Consider the following 18114-nt stretch of genomic DNA (forward strand, 5'->3'; position numbering starts at 1 on the left):
ATAAATGCTATAAATGCTGGTGGTCATGGTTGGTTGGTTTTCAGCAGTAAACATTGCTTCAAATACTGCCACTAACCTGTATTATATACCAGGGAAAGCAGTAGGGAAAGGGAGCTATGAATATACTGATTGTTTTAAAAAAAATTACATGCTGTAATGGCTGAAAAATGCATGAACTTTATCTGCATTCTGAAAGCTCCTCTGTGATTTCAGATGCTTTTACTCCTTCTTTCCCTCCTCCCCAGTAGATTCTTTGGTAAATAAGAGAGACGCTTGGTGAGAATTTCCCTAATAAGTTTTTGTGACCAGGAAACCAAGCCAAAAAGTTTCTATGTCCAACTAGTTTCATCCACAGCATCCTTTTGATTACAGCTTATATCCATCCTTTTAAAAACCTAGTGACCTAAAACATCTTTTTTGAGGAATCAGGAATGAACATAATTGTCTGCCTTTTACAATGGGTAAACAGACCTGAATGGATGGCCCAAGGACTGCAAATATTGAGTTCACCAGCAGGAAACATGGATAAACCTAACAAATGGCTTGGTCTGCCTCAGTCAGTGTCTCCCATGGTCTTTCCTTTGCTCTAAAACACAGCTTGTGTTCACATGCACTTTTTGACATGAGCAGACATTTTCATATGGTTTTAAAAGCAAATTCTTTTAGAAAAGAGTGTAATTGTTATTCAGCTCTTAAGCACAAAACTTGAACTATTTACTGTGTAGGCTAATGTTTTGTATACAAAATGATATAGGAGAAGCAGAAAAATAGCAATTTTGACAACAATTTTGGAGGTTGGAAAAGCAAATGACATGGGTTATTGCTTAGGGATCTGTGTGCAAGATTTTGCTTGTCGATTAAAAAGTGCAAATGATGGTCTCACAAAGCTGTGTGTGGTGCATGGATTGACACCTCAGACTCACTGGTGTTTTTCCAGAAATAAATGATACTGCCTGTGTTTACAGGCAGGCTCCTAATTTGCAAGCTGTTCATTGTGATACTCTGAAGCATTATCCTGGGAATGGCTGTCTTTTTGTTGAGTTTCATTTCCCTTTATTGCTGTGTATAACTCTAAGCCAAAAAATGGTGTTTATTCAATTGTTGCCCAATACCATTACACTGACCTCAGGCTTATAAAAACGAAGGGGGGGGAAATGGGAAAATATGGATCACCTTGAGATATTATTGAAGTGTACAGTGTAACAAGATAAGAGCTATTGCAAGCACAAACAGCAAACCCCTTGTTGTTCACACTTTCCAGTTCTTTTAGACAAGCCCAGTATTGCAAAGGGTGGCATAAGGAGGGCAGATTTCAGTGGGATCTGTATTGCTTCCCTTTTTTAATGGCTGCATGAACCAGGTGAGGGAAATGGGGCAGCTGAACCCAGGGCCAATTGCTATAATGTCTGTATTTCTAATAAATTAAATGATGTGAGAATATGTTTTCAAGCACAGGTATCTGGATGGCTGTACTGTATGGTTGTTGGTGTCAGGAACTGTTCTTGCCAGAAGTCAATTTGCACAGCATCAAACAGTCCCCAGAGAGGGTTTGGGAGTCAGCTTGTACCAGGGACCATTCCCAGTACACAGCTTGGATGCAGCATCTGCTTTCTGTGCCAGGTGGCCTTGCAGCCAGAGACTGGTCCCAGGCCTCTGCCATTAATGTAGATTTATTTCACATCTCTGGAGCACTCAGATCATTTGACTGTTCCTGCTTGTGGGTTGTCAGATTGCTGATGGGAAATCGGTTCTGTGATTAAAAAAAACTTCAAACAACAGTACAACTGAGCCAGTGGTTCAAACAAGACACAGCCCTTAAAACTGGTCTGCCTGTGATTGGAGATCTGTAACAATAAGTTTAAAAAGCTTGAATTTGAGAACAAAAGTTGTTTGAGATTCTTAAGGTGACTTCAACCAGACATCCAGGGGAGGACAGGCCTTCCAGGGCCCCAGCACCAAGCAGAAATGCATGTGCTGCCAAATTCCAGTCAGTGGCATTGGTCAGTGACCTGCAGGGCTGCAACTCAGCTGGAGCCTGGAGGTCACACTCTGTGGTCAAGTCCTCCAGTCAGTCCCGTGTTCACTTCCTACATCTCTGGAGGCCCAAGCATTGGATCTGTAACCCATATGAATACACCTTCTTACATTTCCAAAAAGCTGTTAGATATATTTTCTCTGTGAGCCTTTCTTTCTGAAGCCAGGGTTGTATCTTGGGCTGTTTTGAGTGGAGCATTACATGTTCTATAGATCTGAGAGATGAGACCTGGATGCTTCCTTACCTGCCAGTTTGTTCCCTGCTTACACTGTCCTGGGATGGCATCCTTCCAGTGGGCTTGGCGTCATTGCAGCTGCACTGGGCCTGCCAGTAAAAGAGCTCAGATTTGTTCTGATAAGTGTGACAGTCCCTCCATTGTTTCAGACCATGTGAAAGCTTTGATCTTGTATTTTTTGAAGTCATAGAACAGTGTTAAGCTGTAGTAATGACCAGTTTTGAAATACAAGTCACTGATCATCTGCCCCTTTGAAACATAACCAGTTGGCTGTTATGTGCTGAAGAGAGAATTCTTCGTCAGGGGATCCAGATCTGGAGTATAGCTTGGACAAGATCAAGGAAGTCCAGAGACCTTCTGCAGTGAGGTTTTACCTAAATATTTCATCTTTGAAAAAACCTTCAGTCATAAAAATTATGTGTATGCTCCTTTCAATTCCTAAAGTACTTGAAATAAGCTGGGCATACAGTTACCAGAGATCTTACTGTGAGCATTGTTTTCCACTCATATATTTGGTGTTTCTGCCAAATGGTTATAGAAAATTAGAATACGATATGTAGGTTTTATTAAAACTTCAAGGTGGACAGAAGATAGAAAACTTTCATTTCCTAGTAAAACTGATGATGCCACACAGCAACCATGAAGATGAAAGGGGATACTTCAATAACTTGTGAGCTTCTCTATGTAAGAAGAGCAAGGAAACTTCAGGTACCATAATTAAATGACTAGCTGTAAAGTACTTTACAGCTAGAGATGCTTGCTCTGCAAGTATCACATAGGTCTTTCTACCTTGTTCAGTTTGCCTGCCACTGATAATGTAACAGAAGTTATGTATGTTGCTGGGACAAAGACTTGTGGAGAGACAGTCTCTTTTCCATAACTCTACAGTTTTTGTACAAGCTGTTTCCATTTAAGTATCTGGTTGACAGTTCACATATTTATTCAAGCCCTTCTCTTTTTTTTATCTTGTGCTTTACCCACTGTTGTGGAGACAATGATGTGTCTCATGTTAAGAAGAAATACTAATTTGCTTTTGCTTCCATATATATAACCAAAATTGTCTTGGCTGGTTTTATCCTGATCCAGTGTCATTTGAGACTTTTGTTACTGACCACAAGAGCAGGATCAGATGAGTGTTTCAAAAGTGCAGGTGATATTTGCATTACTAGAGTAGAGCATCTATGGCTGCTGTGGTAGGGAGGGGGATGATAGATATCCCTTAGCTATCACTGCTGCAGTAATTGGAGTGGGGCAGTGATGGAGCCAGAAAATATGTGTTGGATGTAATATCATTGTTTCTGACACTCTTTGGCATGGTGCTGACATGTGGCAGGTGTGCTCTTTTTCTGTTCATGAGCTTGGCCCAAATTGCTGAGTTGGGTTTTGTGTCTTGGAACCAGGCTTTCCAGTGGCAAGGATTGTTGGCCTTGCCTCATCTTTTACAGTATGTTATTGTTCCCTCTTGCATTGTGAGGCAATTTATATATTCTGGTTAGTTTCTTGCATGGGGTGTCTTGTTGTAGGAGCCTTTTGTCTTTGCTATGAAAAGTTTCTTGTTTAGTTTTTAATATTATTTTAACTGTTCTCAGGATGGTTGGTCTGAAATTATTCTCTGGTACAGATCCTGTGATACTGGGGAAATGGTGTCAGAGTATTTTAACCCAGCCTTAAGTTGTTTTAAGATGATGATTGACTTTTTATGGCATCAGGATCAAAACCGCAACAAAATGTCATTAGAATCATATGTACTTGAATACCCAGGATGTAAAAGTTTTACAACAATCTTTATAGTATTTTCCCAGAAAATCTGAGAGTTTTGCTTTACCACAGGATTGCAGTTTCTTACTTTGGACACAAATAGAAATTCTTTTTGGCTTCCATTGCATAAAATCTTGTGGAAACAACAATTTTAACCATATACTAAGAGAGAGAAGCATATTTGGAGTCAAATAAATTTTAATTATGAAGAACTATCAATTATGCAGAAGTAACAAAAATAAACAGAACAAGATGTCCAACTTAGCTGTCCTTCCTATGAAATAAATTGATATTATTTTCTGAACTCAGATCAGAGTGACACGGGTGTTGCCATTTGGCAATGTGTTATGGTTACATAGTATCTGAAAAAAATAGGTTCATGGAGAAAAATCAGACTAAAGCTGAAAGTTGAAAGGTTTCCTTTTAGAGTGAAATAATTGGAAAAATGTGTGCTTCCCTCACAAACCCTACGCTAGACTCGTGCTTGAGATGAGATTCTGAGGAGGGTAGTGCCAGTCCCCTTAATCATCTGGAGATCTTTTAGCCTGCCTGTCTGTCCTCAAGTTCAGTCCTTTTTACAGCTAAACTGTTACAGAGTAGCAATAGAGGGAAAAGTTTGGGATCCAGGTGCTTAGGCAGTCCAAGGTAGGATTCCAAGAGTGTTGGAGGCTGATGAGGATGTGGGATTTTGTACACCTTTTTGTCATTTTGTGCTGGTTGGTTTTCACTGTGGTGTTTAATGAGAGTAATGTTTTTTTAGTACCTACCTCTTTAGTAGAGGCAGTACTCCCAGACCTGTGCGTTTACCTAAGACCCGCTAGTGTTTGGTATCACTGTCCTTAAGTCTGTCGTGGAACTGGATCATGGCACTGCTTTCTCTGTGTGTCTAGGATTTCTTTAGAAGCATCTTAAACACATGGTTTTTATGTTTGACTAATATTCCTATTTTGTAAGTGCTTCCTAAACAGATCGTTTGGTTCTGTGTGTTTGTTTATAAAAGAGCTAAGCTGCTTTGAACAGAAAAATGTTTTATTCTTGAGACCCAGTAGTAACTTGACTCAAGCTGGGGAAGAAAAGAGAGCAGGAATTTGTTAAGAGCCAGAGCTGAGCACTGCAGAGGAAGCTAACTGAAGTGGAGCTTTTTCTCTTCCTGAAACAATGTAAAAATGTTGCAGTATGCAGTTGGAAAAAGATCACTTGACACTGAATTCAGATAGCCTGCATTGGTCATAACTTCCTTTTTCAAATGTTTATTTTTCTCTGCTTATTTCACAGAGATAGATAAAGGATCTTTGTTGTCTGAAATGCCAAAAACAGTTCCCGTGTCTTAAGAGAAAAAGAATGGATTTAATGTCCCAAGTAGCAGAGCAAGAACTTTATATCTGTGAGGTATGAAGGTAAGGGCAAGTGTACTGTCTGGAGAAGCCTTGATGTGGGAAATACTTTCCATGCTACATTCAGGGAACTGCTCAGCTGTCAAGTGCAGCTGTAAGGGTTTTCATTACCACTTTTATCACCAGGCTGCTTCATAGATGCAAAGTGTGGAGCTGGACTTCTCCCTTACTTCTGGTGAAGGACGATGCATGTGCACAAAGCTGCCCTAATACCACAGTAGTTGGGGTGACAGGAGAGTGTTGGGGTTTGAAGGATTTGTCTTCAGCCTGTTACTTCCATTTGGATAGACTGTTATTACCAAAACACTATGCTGTTTCAGTTCTCTTGTCTCAGGCATCTTCACTGACATCATTACTGCAGGCTTTGTATCGTTTGTGCTTTATAACCTGCTCTCTACTGCTTATACTTCCCATTCATGTTTTGCCTCTAACACAACTCTCTCAACTCAGTCTCCCATTTTCACACCTTCCTGCTTATTAATTATTTCAGTGACTCTCTTTATCAATTTGGAATTCAAAAAAGGCAAGCTGTCTCCTTCCTGCATGAACTGGGAACAGCTGCATATCCTTGTCTAATGCTGAATGCTGTTAAATACTGATATCCAACAGTCATCTGATATGAAAGTGAAATGGGGCAGCTTGGATCAGGAGAATCACTGACACTAGAAATTGTAGAAAACATGTTGTGCACTGGTGATGTAAAAGGCATTTGGTGTGTTTAACTGTCTTATCTGCCAGGTGTTGCCTTCTGAAAACCTGAAGTATCCAATGTGGTCCAGCAGCAGTCCATAGTAATTCCTGGTGTGTTACAACATTTTGTTAACCTGTTTAAATATTGTAAAAATGCATTGAATTGTTTTGAGTAATTGAGAGACAGTGAATATCTGACGCCTCCCAGGCATCGGAGAGTCAGCTAGGATGCTACAAGCAGTAGAGAAATGGAGATCAAATGGGAAAAGTTTCTTGCCTTTGCAGTGGGCTGAAGGGAAGGGCAATATTTGCTTTTGCCTCACTACTTCAAAGCTGCAATTGACTTGGTGAGGAAGAACAGCTTTGTGGGCTACCTCTGCAGTTGCCTGAGGGGCTGCAAATGCAGAAGACTCACTACTGCCAAGGAGAGGTGACCTTGGTAGTCTGGTACCTGCTGGTTAACAGACATTCCTGAAAACAGAAGAACTGGCATGCAAAGAGAGTATCTACACCTTTCCCCCCCACACATACACATCTGAAACTTAGATTCTTGACAATAGCATGAGTAATTGTAAAAGGCCAAGTCTAGCAGGACTTTGAAATTGCTATCAGCTCTTGCTGAACGAGTGTTGGAACCAAAATTCTGGGTAGAGGAATAGCATGGTTGAAATGTGCATAAAAATTAAGGATGCCAGAGGAAGAGACAGTGTGGAATGACAGGGAGAGCTGATCAGAGTACAGAAAAATGTCTCTAAAGCTTTTAAGTGCATGATTTTGAAGCAGGCTACTGGACTGTCTTTTTTGGTTACTATGTTCTAAAGTAGAGGTTACTAGTTGACCACTGGAAAAGTTAGGACATAGATCCTTAGCATTCAGTGGATTCTTAATTAGTATGTAACTGCCATACCATGAACTTTTGTTTCCTTTTACAGGAATGTTTTCCTTTCAAAAGTTGATGAAACAAAACCATTAAATGCTCTGGGGGGAAAAATAGTAGGAAAAGCAAACACAAACCTTGATCTTTCAGACTTGAATGAGTGAAGCAAGTATTTTAAAAGTACAGTGCCACAGGGAAGAGATGTATTTGTGGAATGATCTGGTTGTTACATTTTTAGCTGCCTTTGTTAGCTTGCATTTATTTCTTCTGTGCAGTTCAGATGATCAAAATATGCATTTCCAAAGCAACTTATTTATTCACTGCAGTGTTCAAGGTCATAACTGTTCTTTCTTGTAAACTTAGAAATAGCTTGTGTTATTCAGAGCAAACTGTCCAGCTGACCTGTTTTCGGGGCCCAATTCTGTCCACAGACAGGTCGGTCTATTATTACTTTCCAAATGGAATAAAAATTAGTCATAAATATTGTTACCTGACCCTGACCTCTTAGTAAGTTATTAAAATGCTGCCCTCCATCTGCACTGCCTCCCCCCAGATCCTCAGTAGTTGGGACATATCTGAATTAAGTAAACTGCTTAATCTGCTGCAGATTGTTAATAATTTACATTTCTTGATAACTGCTCACAAATTGCATACATCCTTCCAAAGCTCACTCTGTGTGTTTGAGAACACAATTTACTTCTGTTAGATACGACATGTGGAAGAGATTTACTGAACTGTCAGGTCATTCCACCTGTATGTTTTCAGCATGTCTCAGATACCAGAACAGGTCAGTGGGAGGAGGAACTACTTGACCCAGCATAACATACATGGATTTTGAAAACAGCAGACTGGGGTTTAGTTTGTGGGACATGTATCTCATGGCTTGAGGTAGCTGGACATACCATCTCAGTCTTTTTGCATAGCACCTTAACAGTGTATAAGGAAAGCCGTTCCTCCCCTCACTGTAAGAAGCAATCCTGTCTGGCCTTTAAGTAGTTGAGCCAGAATTACAAACCTGATTTAATTTTTCAGGCAATGCTGAGCTTGCAAAGCCATGTGATCCAAAAGGACCCTTCCCTTATTTACTACCTTTACTCCATATCAGCTCATCTTTTTCCCTGGCAGATGTGAGCAAATTTTTTGCTTTAACTAATAGCTAAAGTATTTACTTGTCCAGTAGGTTGTCTCTAGCTGTCTTGTGCCTGGTATGACCATCTAAAATCTGGTGTCCTCTGCCAGGGTCAGCAATAGATCTAGTCTGCTTCAATCTGCTACCATCCTCTGCTTACAGTGGCTCTTGAATAGCCCGAAGTCATTACTTTAGACACCTTATGCCTTGTAGGGGTAAGGGGGGGTGATGTAGTTATGGTGGGCAGAAGAGGTTGAAACAGGTTCAAGCAGCAGCAGGACAAGGAGCTAAGAACTAAGAGCTAAGAACTTAGAGCTAAGAGCTTTATTTTTAGTTACAACTTCACTTTTATCTACTCTTGTATACAGCGTGTCATCATATAATTGGCTATTCAGTTCTGGTAAGCATAGATGGAAACATTTCACTGGCTGCAAGGTCTCTTACATTCTTCAGGTGACTCGCTTCTCCTTAAGGGTGCACTCCAAACTGCTTTTCTTTCAAGGATACACCTTGAACTCTTCAAGATCAATTTCCTCATCACTTACCTCAGACATTAGAGGATCCGCAGACCCACTGTCACCCCCACAGTGCCCATGTTAATTAATAGTCTTTGCTGGAAGGCAACATCTTCAGATGTGAATGCCCCATCCCTGGCAGTGTTTTGGGCCAAGTTGGATTGGGCCCTGAGCAGCCTGGTTTAGTGGAGGGTTAGAACTAGATGTTCTTTATGGTCTCTTCCAACCCAAACCATTCTGTGATTCTGTGATCTCTAAATGAAGTGGTGTAGAACAAGTGGTGTTCATGTGCATGCAACTTCTCTGCAGGTAACTCAGGCCACTGTAAAAACATTACTTAAAGAAAGCTGATGTGTAGTTTTCTTGGTTTAACACCAAGTTACCCTCTCCAAACAGGAAACAGTACAAATCTTCCTCTTGTTACTAGCTTAGTCTCCAGATTGTTACTCTTCAAATATTTACTATTATTTCAATAGGATTCCCTGGTTTATTAGTTATAGTTTTCAGGACAGGGTTGGGTTTGCATAGCTTTGCCTGGCTTTTTTCGTCCCTTTTTGCTGGCACTAAAGCTGTTGGCCTTGCTGGTTTCCTTCCCAGAGAGTACTGTGACTCCCCATCTGAGGTTGTCCTGCTGGGTCAGAGCAGCAGAGTGGCTTCTTGCCTCACCTACTACAACAAAACATGTATGAGTTGTGTTTGTTTGAGGACAGTGAAAATATCTCTGAGGCTGTCCTGAGAGGCAAGCAGCAAGGAGCAAAAAAGCTGAGGGAACATTTTATCACCCATGAATCATTGTTAAAGTTCATCTGGAGGAACTGGAAATGAGATTCCTCTGCAGAAAGTCCTTGGTGCCTCAAGGAGAGCATTTCTAGAGGCATCTTGATGTGGCACAGAGCACACAAATACATTCCAAGTAGACATGTTTGTTGTCTCTGAGAAAACAGTCCCATAATTGTTCAGCAGCATTTAAAAGACAAAAGTCTGTCTCTTTTTATAGAGGGTGTTTCAGTAAGCTTTCAGTACCTGCAGCTGATTTTCCTATTTATTGACTAAGGAATTTACTTATGCAGTGTAGGTATGGGTGTTGGGTTTTGTTTTTTGTCATGCTTTAACTCCAGGCAGCAACTAGGCACCAAGCAGCCACTCACTCAGTCCCCACCCCTCAGTGGGATGGGAAGAGTAAAAGTGAGAAAACTCATGGATTGAGATAAAGGTACTTTAATAGATAAAGCAAAGGACATGCACACAAGCAAAGAAAAACAGGGAATTAATTCACCACTTCCCATCAGCAGGCAGTGTTCACCCATCTGGAGGAGAGCAGGCCCCCATCACAAGTAACAGTTACTTAGGAGGACTCCAAACATCCCCCCTTTCCTTCTTCTTCCCCCAGCTTTATATGCTGATCATGACACCACATAGCTTGGAATATTCCTTTGGTCACTTGGGGTCAGCTGTCCTGTCTGTGTTCCCTCCCCTCTTCTCATGCATTCGAAGCCCCCTCATTGGTGGGATGAAGTGAGAGGCAGAAAAGGCCTTGGTTCTGTGTAAGCGCTACTCAGAGTAAACATTTCTAGATTATCAACATTGTTTTCAACACAAGTCAAGATCACAGCTCCATACCAGCTACTGTGAAGAAAATTATCCAGCAAAAACCAGAGTTTTTTGTTTTCTTTTGTTTTTTTTTCACAAAGAACAAAACCATAGAAACAATTAATTAAAGTGAAAGTTCATATAGCAACAGAAATAAGTGTACACATTGTGAAATAATGACTTTATGGGAAATGTGTGGATGTTGGAGCTTAACAGCTGCTTGCTTCAAAAAAGAGTTCATTTGCATTGGGATATACATGATTGACGCTCTTCTTAAAATCCAAGAAACACTGGTTTTCCCTTCAACTTTGTGTTGTATGAATTAAATGCTGGGAGCTTTCTGACTGAATTGTACATACACTGTCAAAGCAAAATAACACTTTTAGAGGTTGTGGATGCTCTTGTCTCTTTCTATCTAGGAACCTATTTTCCTTACTCCAGGATTCTGAAATATCTGCAATGAATGGTTATACTTGGTTTTATACACTGAATATCCTCCAAGAAGCAGTGAAGTCATTAATGATTTAATTTAAGCTTTTGCAATGGATGATGCAAATGACTTACATCCAGAAGTTAAAATGCTGACAGAGGGCATCAACCTATAGATGTGGAAATGTGGGTTCCTTCCTTTGCAGTAAAGGCGTAATTTACTAGATGGATAGTTAACTGAGGAAAACATTTATATGAAAAATAAATTAAGGGCTAAGGGTATGACTTAATTTAGTGTTTGGGATCAGTCTTTTTCTGTAAATTAACGTCTTTATGAATATAATCTATTAGAAACACCATTCTGGTGGTATGTATATTGAAAATTGGTATGTTCAGCTTTCACATAATAGATTCAAAAGCACAAATTTACTTTTTTATTGGTTGAGAAATGCATTCATTCTTATGCAGAGTGAAGCATGCATAACCTAAAAACTATCACTAACTTGGTTGAGAGCCAACAGCAGCTTTGGGAAAAGAAAAAGTCTTTTGTTCAGCTGGACAGATATTCCTACCAGGCAACTGGAAGCAGGACAGTGATGTAGTAGGTTTTAGTTCTTCACCTTTGCTACCTGGACAGTTTAGAGGGGAGCAGGAGAGTTGCTTTCTTGCAAGTTCTGGATTGGCTAGGTACTTTTAACATGGTTCCACTGAGTCACTTATAGCATAGCAGGCCTGCATTTTAATCCAATGAGGACTTTTCTAATAACTTCCATTACTGAAACATTTGAATGTTGGAAGGAGGTGAAAGTAATTGGATTGCAATAATTAAATCATCCAATGCAATTACCTTTAAAAGGTTGTGTGTTTATGCTTTCTGACTGCAAATGGGAATTGACCAGTACAAGCAGCATCGAAGCTGCATCTGTTCTGGAAGGGAAGTCATTTAGTGGGGCGTGAGTGGAGGAGGTCTGTGGATAAGATGGAGGTGAAGATCATTTTGTCACAGCAAACCTCTGTAAGGAAGACTGGTACGCAGTTCTTAATGAGGGAGTTAATTTTGAAACTGCTTGAAAAAAGTCCCAATGTGATATAACACTCATTGTTTAATACTTTTCAAAGCTGTAGACTGATGCTCACTGAGAATTCCAGCCCTTCATTTAACTGCAGAAAAAAAGTAGCTTCCCTACAGCATTTTTGCTGGAATATGGTGTAGTCACTACACTGCTTCATATGATACACGATGAGCACTACTTTTGTAGAGCTGCTGAAGACCTGAGACAGCTTGACTCTCTGAACCTTTGTCTAGCAACCTCAAGGTAACACAGTATTTTTTGGTGGTTGTGCCTTCTGGTTTGTTTTTTGGGTCTCTCTTTAGTTGTCCTAACTTTCTGCAGTGGAAACTGGTCAGAATCTGGTTTTGGTCCAGTGCCTGAACAGCAGAACTTGCACTACTCCCAGGCATGTGTGCTCAGGTAACTGGAAACATCACTCAACTGCATTGCTCCTTCATTTCAGTCCAGAAAGCTGAAAAATGGGTGGAAACAGTTTCACAGCTGAGTAGTAAAGCTGTCATGTCACTATCTTTCCTTTTTTTTAGTCATAAAAATGTATTTCTCCTGAGATTGTCTCCTATGAATCTTTGTTTTCTAGTCACATCCCACGAAATACCCAAAAAGCCTTCTATGTGAACCAAAACTGTGTTAAATAAAGCGGTGTTGTAACAGTTTTCCCCTGACAAACCCATGCAATTCTCTAGCTGCATATAACCTACCAAAACTTTGACATTTTCCCTACTATGCAATATCCATTTTTATTTAGTTAAAGCAGCATGAATTAAATGGTGAAACATAAAACATAGTTTGAGTTAGAATGTTTAGTAAGCTTTGTGTGAAAACACCCTGCCTTTCAGTCCATCTGCCTGTGTGCTGGGCATTGTGTTTTGTGCAATGTTTTATTTAGAAAGATAGGTGATAAATGTATAGTATTTCAAGCTTTGAGTTTCTTCCCTGTTCTACCTTTGCACTGAGCTTCATTCTGAGATGTTTCCTACACGACGTTGAGTGGGGGGAAATGATGGTTTCTGCCTGTCCTCTGGAGCCAGGGAGCGCAGAGACAGAGACTTCTGTTCACTCCAGGGGCGAGTGGCGAAATGTGTTCATTGTGAAATCATGCAGCTTATATGGGGTCCTGAGGGGAAGGTGCTGGAACTGGGAAAGGATTGGGCAAGGGCTCCAGAAGGGGAAGTGACTTCTGTGCTTGGATAGCAAATGGGAAAATGGGAGGATCAAAGCCAACAGAAAACCAGGGATTGGGGATAGATGGGTGAGATAACCCCCTGGGTCCTGGGGAGAGACAATGCCGGTCTTAACAGCACGTGGTGACTCATCAGGGAACAAAAGCCTTCAGGGAAGACAGGAGAAGGACTGAAAAACAATGCAAGGAAGGATACAGAAACTTTCTGAACTAAAACCCGGCACAGAGAAAACGCATAATTTTAAAACTCCAGCAGCAAATCTCTCATGTGTGAAGTTGGTCAGGTCTGCTGCTTGCCAGCATTGCCCTCCGAGGTGCATTTTAGCATTTTCCCACAGTTTCCGCTGTATTTCTACTAAGCAGAAAAGAACTAATACAGTGCTCTGCAAGATCATTAACGTCTGAGCTTAGTTTGCACAACACTCTGGAGATATTAGCTCAAAATGAGATTATTAATGATCAAAAATTGTATATAGCATGTATTCTTTAATATTTGTAGGATCCAGGGCCTTGCTAGGGTCTTTGGCAAGGAACTTTTTTAGTGACTCTGAGAATGGATGAGTCAAGAGACATTCACAGAGGCCAATTATAAAGAGTAAGTAAGACTATTTAGATTTAATAAGGAGAATTGTTAAGGGTAGCAAAAATCAGCTTTGTTGGCACCAGATGATGGTTAAAGAAAGGCCATGAGGTACCTCCCTTTGTGCATTTCACCCCTTCTCTTTGCACCAGACTGCGGAATTGCTCCTGCGGTCTCTCTTCAGCATTAGGTGGGCACTGTAAATTCTGCCTCTGGTTGTTGTGTGGCAAAAAGAGAAATGAGATGTCTGAATTTTTATTACTCTATGTCTGACAAGTGCTGTGTAGGTCATTATCATAGGCATAATGGACATAGTGATGAACCTCACCTGAAATTTTTTCTGCTAGCCTGGACATATATAAAATCAAGTGATGTTTTGGATCACTGGGTGGGATTGACAGTGCACTTGAATGTTCAAGTGCTCATGAGAATCCTTCTTCCCTCGCAGCTGGGGCCTGAGCTACTGCTTCCAGATCCAGCTGCCTTCATGTGGGTTTTTGGTATGTTCCTTGTGCTGTTCACATCTGGAACTGTGTGCCCCTCTTGCTTGCTTTGCCTTTCTTGTAGTGATCATGTATCTCTGATGCTTCTGAGCTTTGTGCATGAGGGTTGCTGGACTGGCAACAATGGCAGCAGCATTTTGAATATGTCCAGGTCCCTACTGAAGTCAGATCTTACTGCTCCTATGGTTTTGTTGCAGGGCTTGAGACATATAGAGTAAAGAATGCAATTATTGCTCAAAAGGCTTTTTTTATAGGAAGCCCAATGATGAGTTATAGTCCAAGATTACAATGAGGATATTGTATCTTCTAGAAATTCCTTTATGTTGTTGCTGCTAAGAGAGAACCTCTCTAAAACAGCCCTGAAATAAAGTCCATTCTTCAGAACTCTTTGGTATTTTCCCAACACATTTTCCCCTTTCTTGAACTTGTAGCTCTTCCACTTAATTTTAGAAACTGAACCTGCCCTTTTTTAATATGAATGAACCCAGATGAGCTCTACAGTGGTCACAGAATCATAGAATATCCTGAGTTGGAAGGGACTGAGAAGGATTGAGTCAAACTCCTGATCCTGCGCAGAATAACCCCAAGAATTACACCATGTGTCTGAAAGCATTGCCCAAATGCTTTTTGAACTCCAGCAGGCTCAGTGCCATGATGACTTCCCTGAGGAGCCTGTTCCAGTGAAGAACGTTTTCCTAATATCTAACCTAAACTTGTCGTGACAGAGCTTCATACCATTTGCTAGGGTCCTGTCACTGGTCACCACAGAGAAGAGATCAGTGTCTGCTTCTCCTCTTCGCTTTACAGGAAAGCTGTAACTGCAATAAGGTCTCCCCTCAGTCTCCTCATCTCCAGGCTGAACAGACCAATGACCTCAGCTACTCCTCATGTGGCTTCCCCTCAGTGCCCTTCACCATCTTCATGGCCCTCCTTTGCATGCTCTCTAAATAGTTTAATATTTTTTTATATTGTGGCTGCATAGCTATACACTGTCTCATAGTCTCAGAAAGAGTCCAGTGAGTAAATGCTTGATTAGTTCAGTTTAAATAACACATTTGTTCATCAAAAGAAGTGAAAAGAAGGTAACACCTGAAATGTGTCCCAAAATTGCCAGATTTCTGCAGAACCCTCCATTATAGTTGTGTGATGGGCTTTGTGAGAACTAGTATGGGTGAGCTTAAGAGACAGTCATGCATTTTCCCAGGTCTTTGGGGTTGGTGGGTGGTATGGAAGTATTGGCATTTGATGAGCACTGTTAGACTGTCCTCTTGGGGCCTGAGGTTTTGGCTCTCTGCTGTTAAGTTTCTTTTTGTTTTTCCTGAAACACAGGCTGGCTCAGAAAGCAGTTTGGGTTTTGACTTTTATATATATTCTTTCCAAATTTATTGGAGAAATGGAAATCCTCATCATTGGTTCCAGTACACTAGCAGTGGTTCATGAGCTGCCACTAAGCATGAAAGATCTTTTAATTTTTCAGAAAATCACAGCAACAATCTGTGCCATTAAGTGGTGGGAGTCAGAGTCTTTTCACATTTTTTGCTCACAAAAGTCCCTGGAGAAGTTGGGAGATTTATACGACTGTATAATGCATTTAAATGCAGTTGTTAAGTAATTTTCCTTATCCTACTTGTAATGACAATGTGTCTCTGCTAAAGGCAATAAAACTGTCAGTGGTATACTGGGACTTCAATTGCTACTATTGCCATATTTATTTAATGACATCAGCTAAAGCTTTTGCTGTTACCAATTCAGGTATTTGGTTTCTAGAGAGACATACCTTTTGAATACCTCTGAATTGTCTGATACTGGATATTCAGGAACAGGTGGAGTCTTTAAATTTCTTTTTGAACACTAAAGAAGTTTTCAGTATGTTGATGGTGACATTATGTGCTAATCCTCCATTAAGTATGCCTTGACACCTCACAGATTGCACTAACCCTGATATAGTATTATCCTAATATGGTTTCCTTTCTTCTGTCAATTAAATAGCTGAAGAAATGTCTTAAAGGATTTTCCAGAATAGTTTAGTGTGAGAGTCTAAAAAGTACCGATCCCACTCTGGGGGCAAAAACTGGAATGTTTTATTGAACACACGACATGCAGTTTAAAGTTCTTGGGGCCAGGATATGTTAATAAGGAGGATGGATTATGGTTAGAACTGTGGACAGTAGGGAATGTCTTTATTTTTAACCAGGTAATGTCATCTGCACTGTTGGCATACCACCCTTTCCCAAGGAGCACTAATGTGCACAGAGTCTCTGGATAAGCCTGATAGAACTTTAGAAAGTGACAGATGAAATTTTCTTTACATCTGTAATTTCTGTGCTCACTAAAATAAGAATGAAACTAATTTCAGATCTTGTGCTGAATTTGATGCTTACCTGTCTTGGTCACTCGATGAAACAAGAGATAAAATAATCACACAATACATGGTCCAAGGTATAAACAATAAGGAGTATGTTAAAATGCCATTTAAAACATTTTCCTGAAGCCCAAGAATACCTACCAAATAATATAGTACATTGTATGTTTTTAGGCTTACCTCTGCTCTGTTGTACAGCTGGTGGTGTATGCCTGGGTCATGAAGGTGATAGTATGTTACAGAAGTGCATCTTAGCAAAGGGAAATGCTTAAAAAGAGGGAAGTAAGAAAGGAAAAAATTTACAAACAGGAGAGGAACGATCTGTTATGGAAAACTGATATATCATATTTCTTCACTCTCACTGTACAACTGGAACTGGTAGGTTTATGGATATTCCAGAGAAATGGAATGTTGTAGGGATAACCTGTTTCTTGAGGTAATGAATCTCCCAGCACCAGAGTTCACAGTATTGCAACATACAAACATCTTGGGACAATGCTTAGACACATTAATGTGTCTGTACTGTATACAACACCAGTGTTTGTCTTCTGCCTTTATTTGATGCAAGAGACCAAGGAGAAAAGACGATAGGCCTGCCTATAAGTAACTCAGGGAAACTCAACTCCACCACTCCAAGTGACACTGAATTGTCCATCTGTGAGATGATTGCTCAGGCCAGGGTAGAGTAGGAAATCTTGCATCCAGCCTGGCAGCATTGTGCAGACTTCCATGGAGCACAGTACAGCCTAAATGGAAAAACTAGTGTTTATATGAGCAAAATGTCTTTATCAGACATGAGATACCAGTGACTAAGTTTCTGTAGATGATGAAGCACAGAGCTGCCATGCCAAGGTGGATGTGTCGCCATTGACGTAGACACCGTGTGCAGCAGGCGCTCGGATGAAGCCTGCCTCCTGCACAGCCTGGCAGTGTGCTTGAGACCTGCTGGGACATCCACAGCCACCTGGACTTGAGACACAGTCTCTTGAGCATAACAGAGAGAAGCAATTCTTTTCAAATATACATTTTTCACATTCCCTTAATATATGAAGACATAGCCTGTCTTTTGTGTGGCAGAATTACTTCTGTATAGCCTGTCTCATTTGAAAATAAATCATCTCTGTTATGAAAAGACTACAAGAATATCCATCGATTTGACAGGTTCTAAAAATCTCTCCAAGTCAATTCACTAGCAACAAAGTGAAGGGACAGCTCATTTCTATGGTAATGCTCACTCCACTGTAGTGCAGTTGAAGAATGGATCCAGACCTGGATAGGTTCTGAGTTAAAGTTCAGTAACCATGCAAGCAGCGAGTACTCTTCATGCTATATATCCATAAAAAAACCTTATTTTCATTCATGTATGTTTTTTACCTTTCATTCTTTAGAAGCTTCAAAAGCTCTGGGTTTCTCAACTAGTGGGTAGTATTCTTTAAAGAAGTGTGCACAGCTGCAGCTGAAAAAAGATGTGCTCTTCCAAGAAAATTTGGCATCTCCCAAATTCAATAGTTGGTACAGTTTGTTCTTTAACTTAAATATGCTTTGAGAGAAAGTTACCTAGAAAAGATTAATGAACTGAGATCAGTTTTTCTTCTTTCAATAAAATGCTCTATCTATTCCAATGATCTTAAGAGAAAAAAATTGAGTCATCATTTCCTGACATAAAGAAGAATTTTTACGCTTTTACATCATCTTATACATAGATATTGAATTCTACTATAATGCTTAACTTTTAAATGTTTGTTTTAAATATATGCATAGTAA

General features: G+C 40.3%; 1 protein-coding gene across 3 annotated transcripts in view; it reads left to right on the top strand.

Moving 5' to 3' along the window:
* Positions 1-18114, top strand: part of WDFY2 (WD repeat and FYVE domain containing 2) — a 64030-nt gene that overhangs the window by 11788 nt on the left and 34128 nt on the right. Inside the window, exon 2 of one of the 3 annotated variants that reach the window (XM_071551894.1) lies at positions 5304-5425. The exons of the other annotated variants lie outside the window; for them this stretch is intronic. The gene's annotated coding sequence lies outside the window, so the exon portion shown is untranslated. The remainder of the gene's footprint in view (positions 1-5303; positions 5426-18114) is intronic. 3 annotated transcript variants of the gene reach the window in all.

This window comes from Pithys albifrons, chromosome 1 (genome assembly GCF_047495875.1).
Source record: "Pithys albifrons albifrons isolate INPA30051 chromosome 1, PitAlb_v1, whole genome shotgun sequence".
Taxonomy (NCBI): domain Eukaryota; kingdom Metazoa; phylum Chordata; class Aves; order Passeriformes; family Thamnophilidae; genus Pithys; species Pithys albifrons.